A 10845-nucleotide genomic window follows, 5' to 3' on the forward strand; every position below is an offset into this window, starting at 1 on the left:
AAAAAAAAAAATCTATCAATGGGTAAAGGACGATTCCAGGGAACAAGCTTGAACTGTAACTCTTCCAGGGGAAAGAAAAACAAAGCAAAATAGAAACACCCAGTTTATCCCCTGGGGCTGTCTTTTGTGTCTCTAATCTCAAAACAAAGGTTAGGATTAAAAAAATGTGGGCATGAAAACAGCCTAAGGTTTTTTGCTCTAAAGTCTAATGAAGACAGGAGTTTTTTTAAAAAAAAAAAAATCTCCCTGACTTTTGAGAAGACAGAGTCCTTCAAAATCCTTGGAAATGTAAAATACTAAATTGAAGAGGTCCTCTGTTGGGGGACCTTTATTGTGTGCTGTTTTCCTGTGTTCCCCTGTGCCAGGAGCCTGCTCTTTAAAGGCACTCAGACCAGCTTTCTCTCAACACCAACACTCACATCAATGGTCTCAATTTGCTCCTGCCTGCAATTCAAAATCAAAATCAGGAACCAACACCCTGGACTAAGTACAGGAAACAAGCATTAAAATAGAATAATTGGCCCTTAGGAGGTGACAAATATTTCTTCTTTTATAGCTGCACTTTTTTCCTTTTGTGTGTGTGTGTGTGTGTGTGTGTGTGTGTGTGTGTGTGTGTGTGCAAAACCAGAATCAAAGACCTAAAAGATAGCTGTTCCGAAAGAAAGAACCAACCCGAAAACAAAACAAGATGCAGAAACTTGAGCAAGTGTGAGTCCTTGGAACCAGCTGTCAGGTTATTTTTCCTTTTCCTTTCAAGATGGTGGGGATCAGAACTCGGGACCTTGAGCTGCTAAAGCCAGAGCCCGGCCACTGAGCTACATACATTCCATTCTACAAATGGCAACTTGACCAGGCTCTTTCACTGCATTCAAAAATGTCTCCCGCCAAGCCAAGGCATGGCCTTTAGAAAATAAAGCTTAAGCAGGCCAGCTCTCCCGAGCTCACCCCTCTTGCGTGTAAATCACAGCCTTCCCCTCTGCAGATGGGTTATTTAGGCTTTGCGTAAATCGATTTTAAACCGGTTTCCTCTTCTAAAATATTCAGACAGTAATTCTTACCTCGGAAGACAGCTGTCGGGAATTCAGAAAAATTATGTGAAATCGTGCCATGGGTTAGGTGCTTTAACGTTCTTTAATGGCACGAACAAGTCTAGCTCTCAACCCCAATGCTCAAGGCTTCCTGAGCTCTCCAGTCTGCTACGTGGAAAGCACAAACGATATTGACATGGAAGTCACAGACCTGATGGTTCTCCAGTCATCGAAATTAATCTCCATGCATTTGGAACCAATCATGTATTTTTTTCTTTTTGTTTGTTTTTCAGTGAACTGACCTTTAGACTGGATGCGTACTAACACACAGCCGGGATTCACGTTGTCCAGTGTTCTGTAACACTGTGGTAGGATCTGTTATGGAATGCTTGGGGTCCTACTACCCTACAGTCTAGCTGGAGCTAAGAGAGGTTCCTTCCACGCAGCTTGCAGGAGATGCTGCTGTGCTGGTCCATGGGCCAGGGAGGGAGTATGAGGTTCCAGCTTGAGGACATATTAAAAAGAGACTCACAGAAGATCGCATTAAAAATAGGTCTGGAGAGATGGCCCAGAAATTAAAGTGTTTGCCATATAATCTTAAGGAAATTGAGTTAAAATCCCCAGGATCCAGGTAAAACCAGACATCACACTAAATGTCTGTGTTCCCAATGCTTCATCTTCATTTTTTTTAAACATATTTTATTTATTTAAAAGATTATATGAATATAATTAAAATGTTCTCTTAAAAATAAGTATATGAGGGAATAGATACATTAGTTAGCTCTATCTAACCATACTATATTGTGCATATATAAATATTTTTTATTTTTTTATTATATTCAATACAACATACATTTTTATATCAGTCATAAAAATGATGGACATGTTATTAAATGAACATAAATAAAGTCTTTTTGTTTGTTTGTTTTGTTTTTAGTAGAGCTTAAAATTTTGGCTGTTACTGTGGTACAAACCCAAAATAAGAACAATTTTTAGACATTGGAGTTCATTGTAAATAAGGCTGTACTTCAACGTCCCTCACAACACCAAAGGATTTTACCTCCATCGGAGCTAAGCTAAGAGTTGACAGTTCTGCTGGGCCAAGGAATGAATTGTAGGCACGATTTTTGGATACACACTTCCTGCTATGGTCAAAACTATTTGACCTGAGTGAGTAACTTTATTCTCAGCCCACAGAGAACAGGTTACATTCATCTAAAAAATGGTGTGTGTAAGATGGTCTATCCATGAAGTCATTCACCAACTGTTTCAATGAACAATGGTTCTGCTTGGAGGGTGGCACAGACATTAGGTGAGGGTAAGATTCTGGTTCATTGGCTGTGATGATTTTGAAAAACATTCATCTCAGAGAAAGAGTAACTTATAAGGTCCTCTTCTTCAAAATCGATACAATAATTATAAATATCAAGCAAAACATTCAGTCTCACTCTTTGTTGTTTTCTTACAAGCCACCTCCCAAATTAATTGTCTACATTTCTTTTGGATATATAAAGAATTTTGAAATATGTAAGCTGTTCTGAAAACCATAGTATAATGTAAAAACATCAAATAAACAATCCTACTAATAGAGAGGCTGAGATAGGAGAAGCATGATTTCAAAACCATTATGTGGTATATAGCAAGATACTGCCATGTACAAACAAGCAGAAAGTATATATGGATTGTACAATATTGGACCTATTTCTCCAATTACCAAATTAGAAAGACCACAGGATGACAATCAAATTTCTAATTCCTCATATTTTTAAATTTCAATAGATTGGGATATGTTGGTAATATTAATTTTCATATTAAAGATATTAAGAAGAGTGATTGTTACTTCCTGTTATTTTTGTTGTTAGAGGTGAAATGAAGTTTGTGTGGGTTTGTTGAAAGATTACTTTCTTGCTTCTCCTAGGGTGTAGTTTTGCTCCTTATATTGGTATTTTCCATCTATTATTCTTTTTAGGGCTGGATTTGTGGAAAGATATTGTGTAAATTTGGTTCTGTCATGGAATATCTTGTTTTCTCCATCTATGGTAATTGAGAGTTTTGCTGGGTATAGTAGCCTGGGCTGGCATTTGTGTTCTCTTAGGGTCTGTACGACATCTACCCAGAATCTTCTAGCTTTCAAAGTCTCTGGTGAGAAATCTGCCATAAATTCTGATAGGCCTGCCTTTATATATTACTTGACCTTTTTCCCTTACTGCTTTTAAAATTCTTTCTTTGTTTAGTGCACTTGGTGTTTTAATTATTATGTGACTGGAGGAATTTCTTTTCTGGTGCAGTCTATTTGGAGTTCTGTAGGGTTCTTGTATGTTCGTGGGCATCTCTTTCTTTAGGTTAGGGAAGTTTTCTTCTATAATTTTGTTGAAGATATTTATTGACCCATTCCCAATGCTTCTGTAGTGAGGTTAGATGCAAAGACAGGAGAATCCTGTATGCTCTGGCAAACAGGAGGCCCCATCTTCATAAGATGAGGAGTGGTGTCTCCAAACCCATTTTTGTTTGTTTATTTTTGTGTTGTTGCTGCTGCTGGTGGTGGTGGTGGCGGCAGGGATAGCGACAGTTTGTTGCAGTGTTGGTAGTAAGTGTGTGTGGGTGTTGGGTATGTGTGGGTGTGCATGTGTGCACACATGCTTTGGATCTATAATGGGCAAGACCACACCTTGACCAAAACTGCTTCTAGGTGTGTGCCTCTTGTCCTCTAAATCAGATTCTCTCAACCTTCCTGCTGCTGCAACCCTTTAATACAATTCCTCATGTTGTGATGACCCTCAACCATGAAATTATTTCCATTGCTACTTCATAGCTGTAATTTTGCTACGGTTATGGATCGTGATGTGTTTATAAAAAGATAGAGAAGAGGGAATATGTTCTAGTGGATATGTGGTGAGGTGTGGGGGAAGGGCATGTCTCAGGGAGCCCATGCCAGGACATCCTTCCCCCCTCCCCCCAAAGGACCTGCCACATGATGGTATGGTATAGAATAGAGTTTATTTAGGGCATGGGGAGGGGAGTTGAGAGTTGAGCAGAGGCAGAGAAAGGCAGAGAGAGTAGAGGAGAAGAGGAGTAGAGGCTGGCCATGAGCATGTGGAGAGAGAAGGGATAAGGGAATGGAGGGGGGGAACAGAGTGGGAGCAAGAAGGGAAGAGAACAAGAGAGGGAGGAGGGGGCTAGCAGCCCCTTTTATACTGGGTCATGCCTACTGGGCTGTTGCCAGGTAACTGGGGTGGAGTTTAAACAGAATGCTAACAGATCACAATGTAGACAGAGCTGCTTCTTCCTGATGGTCTTAGGTGACCCCATGAAAGGGTTGCTCACCAACCCCCACCCAAAGGAGTGACACCCACAAGTTGAGAGCCACTGCTGTCAACTCATGTGAAGGCCCTAAATATGGTCCCTGCACATCCTTATTTGTTCCCCTTCCCCCATCGAATAATATCTTCTTTCTCTGCTTTCTGTTTGTTCTTTGTTTCTTTTGTTTGAGACCTGGTCTCACTACATAGCCTGGGCTGGCTGGGAACTCACCATGTTGACCAGGCTTGAACACATAGACATCCACCTGCTTCTGCTTCCTGATGCTTTGTTTGGTTCAGACCCAGGAAGGGACTGAGGTACATACCAAAGTAGACCTGGTGTCCATGTTCTCCCAGCATCCCTTAGTCCTTACCTGCTATACCCTACCCCTAACCCTGAACTTCCCAGCCCAAGGGTTGCCCTTCCTGAGACTCCTCCCTATATAATCCAGACATTTTGTGTTCTCTCCTCTTCTTCCTTCCCCTCCTCTCCCCTCCTCCTCCTCTTCCTCCTCTTCCTCCTCTCTCTGTCAACCCCTTTCTCTCTCCCTCCCCCACCACCCACACCCCTTTTCCCATGGCAACTTCCCTGGCCTTGGTCCTTGGAGCCAGTGAACTCGACCAAGTGCAGTTTCCCAATAAACCTGCCTTTAATATAATCTAATCTGGCTTAAATTGGTTCATTTCACTGATGGAGGAGAGATAACCTATCAGGCATGCCCCACCATGCCCCACCTTTCTCTGCTTTGTATTACAATTTATCTGTTCAGTTTACATGTGGGGAGCAGATGGATAACCCCTGTGGGATGGTCAGGGCCCAGGCTTTCCCCCTAACACTTCCAGTAACGATCTTACCATGAAAGAATGCAGTAGCTCCTTTCCAGGCAAATCATGAACTCGGGAGTGCTATGACTCAGCACAGCCAATTAAAGCAACCAGCGCCCTGGAGCGGCCTCCTAACCCCTGCTCTTCCCTCCGCTGAGCATCAGCCAGCCAGGACTGTCCTCATTTGCATGCTGAGAATTGCAGTGGTGGGACCCCAGAAAGGCGGAGAGTTCCTGAATAAGAAGTGTCACAGCCTATCTCAGAGCAGACAGCTCTTTTGTGACCGCCTTGCCTGCTGCCCCCTTTGCAGGAGACGCAGTAAACTTGTCTTTTTCTACTCAGTTTTGTCTCGGGTAAATTCTTACACTACCCACTAATCTCCCTCCACAGGGAGATTGTCTTCTGAACGACTCTGAAAGGAGAAGCAACAGTGGCCATACAGATGGGGCACAATCCTCCAAGACTCCTCCCCGATACATGCTCGACCCTCCCCCATACGTGCTCCACCCTCCTCCATCCATGCTCCACTCTCCCCCATCCGTGCTCCATGATCCTCTCCATGTCCACTGCTTTTCTGCTCCGTCTCTTAGAACACTTATCATAAACTCAGTTTCCAAGGGCTCATTTAGTCCCTCACAGCAGAACAGATAAAATAAAGCAGCTCATAGCATGATAGGCAGGAAGCAGAGAGATAGAGGGATCCTATGGTGTGTGTGTGTGTGTGTGTGTGTGTGTGTGTGTGTGTGTGTGTGTGCACTCGCGCATGCGCGAGCGTCTGTGAGGGGGTTGGGGGGTACAGCCCAAAGACTAGTGAGAGCCCTCCAGCTAGGTCACACTTCCTAAGCTCACCAGCTGGGGACAGAGGCTTCATCTAAGAGCCTGTGAGTGCCCTCTCATATATGCATCACTATGCACAACTCAGAGGCTGGGCCTGAGAGGCAGAGCCCCCTCTTCCCCCCCTTCCCACCACACACACACACCCACACACACCCCTTGTTGTATGCACAGCAGGAATCTGCTCATACTAGAAAAACCATTCTCAGGTCTCACATGGCCACCATCCACCATACTCAGGGGACCACATGTTTCCTGAAACAAGAAAACACAAAATCAGTGTTGCCCGTTCTCTAGTTCACATCGCATTGCATGGCAATCCCTGACTCACCGCCCACTGCCCCCCCCCCATACACACACACTTTTTTTCTGACAGGAAAGTGTGAATGCAGTGGTATAGTGACACAGCTCGGGTCTTAAGGTCTGTCAGTCTGAAGAAGGCAGGCTCCGGGTCCTCATTAACAGCCTAGCAGATAAGGCATGTCCTCCGCATGGGTATGGCCTTCAACATCTTTTAGATCACAAGACAGTGGCGATGTCTCCTCCTAGTTTAAGATAACTACTTTCATGTGTAAAAATTTGCTTTCTGGTGAGGCTCTGTTTCTAGCTATTAAGATTATACTCATCCTTTCTGGTCAGAGCCAACCAGGACACTGCACACACACACTCTCATACACACAGACTCATGCACTCACACTGCCTCAAGAAAATTAGGCTACACAGATTTCCCAGGCCTGCTATGCACTCTTCAGGCATCCACCGTGCACAGCCAAGATTGGGGCAGTGCACTTGCCTGCTCAGGGTCTCCCCTCAAGTTCAGGTGATAGACAACAGTCTCTGTGCCAACAAACAGTGCTTATCTGAGACACAGCTCAGGCATCCTCAGTATCTAGAACTTGGGTCATACAGAGATCTGGGCCTTTTGAGGTAACTCCTCAGGTTCAGCATAAACATCAGCCAAAGGCTCTCAGCTGAAGCTGGTCCTCTGAGGCAACAAGATTCAGGTGGAATGAAGAGAAGCGGAACTTGGGCTGATGTCGATGATGGTTCCGTCGGTAAATTCTTCCCAGGCAAGTACAAGGTCCTGGGTTTGATCTTCAGAGCCCATGTAAAAGAAGACAGGTGTAGCGGTGTCCTGCACTAGGGAGTCAGAAACAGGAGGGTGTCGGTAGTTTTCCAGCCAGCAAGCCTAGCTTAATAGATGAGCCCCAGGCAAAATGAGAGATTTTATTTCAAAAAATACAAGGTAGACAAGACCTCAGAAACCACACCTAAGATTGACCTCTGGCCTCGTGAGCTTGGAGTAACTGCTTGAATGTGTACACACACACACACACACACACACACACGCACACACGCACACACGCACGCACGCACGCACGCACGCACGCACGCACGCACGCACGCACGCACGCACGCACTCCTCCATCTCTCTTAAAGGGCAGGCTTTAAATGCGTCCTGTTCCTTACTTCACTTCTGAGGATACTCATATGCGCACTGAATTTCTCAGAGAGCTTTGCAGATGGAGACACTATCCCCGCTGTGTGACAGGAAATGAGGGAAAGGGCTGCAGCACTGGCCCTGTGGCTTTACAAAGCCTCTGGGTCCTACCCAGGTAACAAAAGTTACAGAGGACTCCCCCCCCCACCCCCAGATGTCAGAGACCCATGGTCCTCTCTCCAAAGTGAAAGGACTTCTTTATTTTATGATAACTGTCCACTTAGCATTGGCTTCAGGGGAGCCACAGGAAAAGCATCCCACATATCCAGCCCATGTTGGGGAACAGGATGGATGGGCTCTGGTTCATCCCGAGGAGGAGGAGGATTACAGAAGATTTTCAGGAATCAGGCGGCACCACTTCCACCTCCGGGAAGGTAATCTCCTGCATCTCTCATCTAAGTCATTTGTGAAGAGCAGAGATTTATTTGGTTTGTGGTTACAGGAGCCAGGAAGCCTAAGAATGTGAAGTTGGCATGTAGCCAGAGCCTTTTATGCTGTTTGGTGAAAGCCAAAGAGGGAGGGGACACACTCCCTCAACAATGTCATTGGTCCCTTCATGAAGGTGGGTCTTTCAGATCCCAGCAACCACTTAACTGTCTGCGGCTTAATACCTTCCCAATGGCGATCAAATCTCAACTTGACTTTTGGAGAGACCATTCCAACCACAGTCCACATCCAGGACTGCTTCTTCTTCCAGCTCTCTGCAGTCTGTTTCTTGCTAGCTGCTGGGATACGATACAGCCACGTTTGAATCAAGATACCCTTTCTCATTGGGTATGAGGCTCTCCGTCGACTGAGAGTCCATTCACCATTTACCTCATGGAGGCCACACACAAAGGTTCCTCCGATACCCAATCCATGCAGGGTAAAGTGCAGACTCCTGAGGACCCGGACTTTAGTGGGAGAAAAAAAGCAGGTCTAGAGAGATGTCCATCTCTCCCCGCTTTAGCGAGACCTCAATGCACACTCCCCACAGAGCTCTGGAGCTCCTCTCGGAAAATCAGTACTACTTACTCGGAGGGCGACCCTGGCAGCCTCTTGCTGCTACAAACCCCAACACTGCCTCACTCTGGAGCTTTCCCCAGACGATCTGCATTACCCTGATGGTAATGGTGATGAGCTAATTGAATGCCCCATGTAAATAGCTCCCTTCCACAGAATGTCAAGCACGGTCACATACGTCATCTCATATATACTTCCAGCTCACCTGTTAGCTAGTAAAAGTGACCCCACCAGTCACATGGTACCTACGAAACAGCCCAAGAGGTGGTTCACTGGCAGGCAACAGTTCTCAAATCTTAATAGTGCAAGAGCATGATAGCATACCAAGTGTGTTATTAGCACAGTCTGACATTTACAAGTTGTCAGAGCACTTGTGAGCATTCTGCTAAAACCCCGAATGCAACACCCAAGGATGTCAGCCAATCCCACTTTCATATGTGTACAATAAAAAAGAAAGAAAAAAAAAATCCTTACAGGGACTTAAGACTATCTTTATATTAAAAACAAAGTGACGGCTTCTGAAAAATAGGTAACACTTTACAGATCTGAGAAGTGTTATTCACAGCTTATACCCGAGGCTCGGAACATGACTTCATGAAAACGTTCTGTCTCATTGATTCTACAGTCTTCGTGGTTTTTTTTTCACACTTTGGCTAAGAAGCGAACAGCAGAAGCACAAAGATGACTGAAGACGAATCCCTTATAGCTGATCTGAATTCCGAGTGTCAGATACATGGATGAGATGGGGTGAGAAAACACAAGATTAAAAATTAAAAAAAAAAAATACCAATAAGCAGATGGCCAACGTGTTCCAACACCAAAGCCATCAATTTACGTGGGTTTATCCTGTTTGTTTATGCAGTTACTGACACAGAGCAGTGCACAACCCTGGCAACAGCGATATCATACACTTTTGGGGTTGCAGCATAGCAGTCTTCTAATTTTAAGCTCCCCCAACTTCACAATCTGGAAGAAGTCCTTGTGATTATTGGTGTTAAATGGGCTATTTCAAGTCTTTGACACAGTATGCTTATATTTCTCCCTTATATTTAAACCTTTTCACACATTTGTAACTTTTTAAAAATACATTCAACGTTTGTATTCATTTTGGAATCTGCCTATAAGTGCCTTTCAAATCTATGCCACAAGAGTGATCGTGAAAAGAAGGCACCTCAGGGCCCATCTTAAAATACACCCTGGCTCTGCTCCATGCCAGGATGTCTTGGGACAAGATTCGGTTTATCCAGTGGCAGAATTTTGGTTACTCGGTTGGTTTTAATGTCGGCTATGTTTCGTATTAAATTACTGCATTAATCAAGAAAGTACAAATTTTTATCCTCACAAAAATCGACTATCTTAGGCACACAGGAGCCACCATCTTTCTAATATAAATCCAGATCTCTGTTTTGAATTATTACTGCAATATTTTTTTTCTTGTATTGAATGTTTCATAAGAAGAGCTCATGGCCTGTCAGGGGAATTTTCCAAACTATAACTTATTACATAAGGAATTCATAGCTTCCACCACCCGCCCCCAGCAAAAAAAAAAAAAAAAAAAAAAAAAAAAAAAAAAAAGAAAGAAAAAAAAAAGATCTGGGCTCAAGGTGGTAGTTACAAGGCAAAATAATCACAAGCAGATGCAAAAGTACTCATGCAATGGAGAAAAAAATAAAAATAAAATAAATTTCATGTGTTTTCCTCCCTTTTTAAAAATCCAGAAACAGCTGGCAGGGAGCTGGACCCTGGTTACTATTAATTACGGTTATTACGTGCTGTTGATGACTCCTAATGCACTAGCCCTCTGAGCAAAGGTTTTGTGTTATTTTTCTGGCACAAACGCCCATTCACAAGTCATACAATGTTCTCATACCAAAACTGAAGTGACTAAGAGATTAAAAGCAATTAGTGTCATTTAACTTGTGGCCCTTAGTATCAAAAGCAGATCGAGATATGTGCTTCGTAAGGTTCAAAACGCGCCTCGAGTTCAGAGGGATTTGAAAACAGAACAGAAAATGCCTATTACAAACAAAACAAAACAAAACAAAACAAAATGGAAAAAAAAAAAAACCTGCCTTCTGAAAGCTGGCCAAAAAAGAAAACAAAAAAATTACTCCCTGGAGAGACTTCTCCAAGTTTAAAGAAAGAAGAGAAAAATGAGAGAGAAAAATAAAAAAGGAAGAGAGTAAGGAGGGAAGAGAGACAAGGGAGGACTAAATCTCACCTCTGACTTCCCAGCCAAAGGACAAAGGTTCCCATGTAAAGATGGCGTCCTTCTGCTGCCTCCAGAAGGGATGGTTCTTACCCAAAAAAGCAAGCCCTGCTGTGCTCCGTATCACTTATATGTGGGGGTCAAAAA

General features: G+C 43.8%; 1 protein-coding gene across 4 annotated transcripts in view; it reads right to left on the reverse strand.

The window, feature by feature from the left end:
- Stox2 (storkhead box 2) overlaps positions 1-10845 on the reverse strand; it is a 251385-nt gene that overhangs the window by 152569 nt on the left and 87971 nt on the right. The window lies entirely within an intron of this gene.

This window comes from Mastomys coucha, unplaced genomic scaffold, assembly GCF_008632895.1.
Source record: "Mastomys coucha isolate ucsf_1 unplaced genomic scaffold, UCSF_Mcou_1 pScaffold22, whole genome shotgun sequence".
Lineage (NCBI taxonomy): Eukaryota > Metazoa > Chordata > Mammalia > Rodentia > Muridae > Mastomys > Mastomys coucha.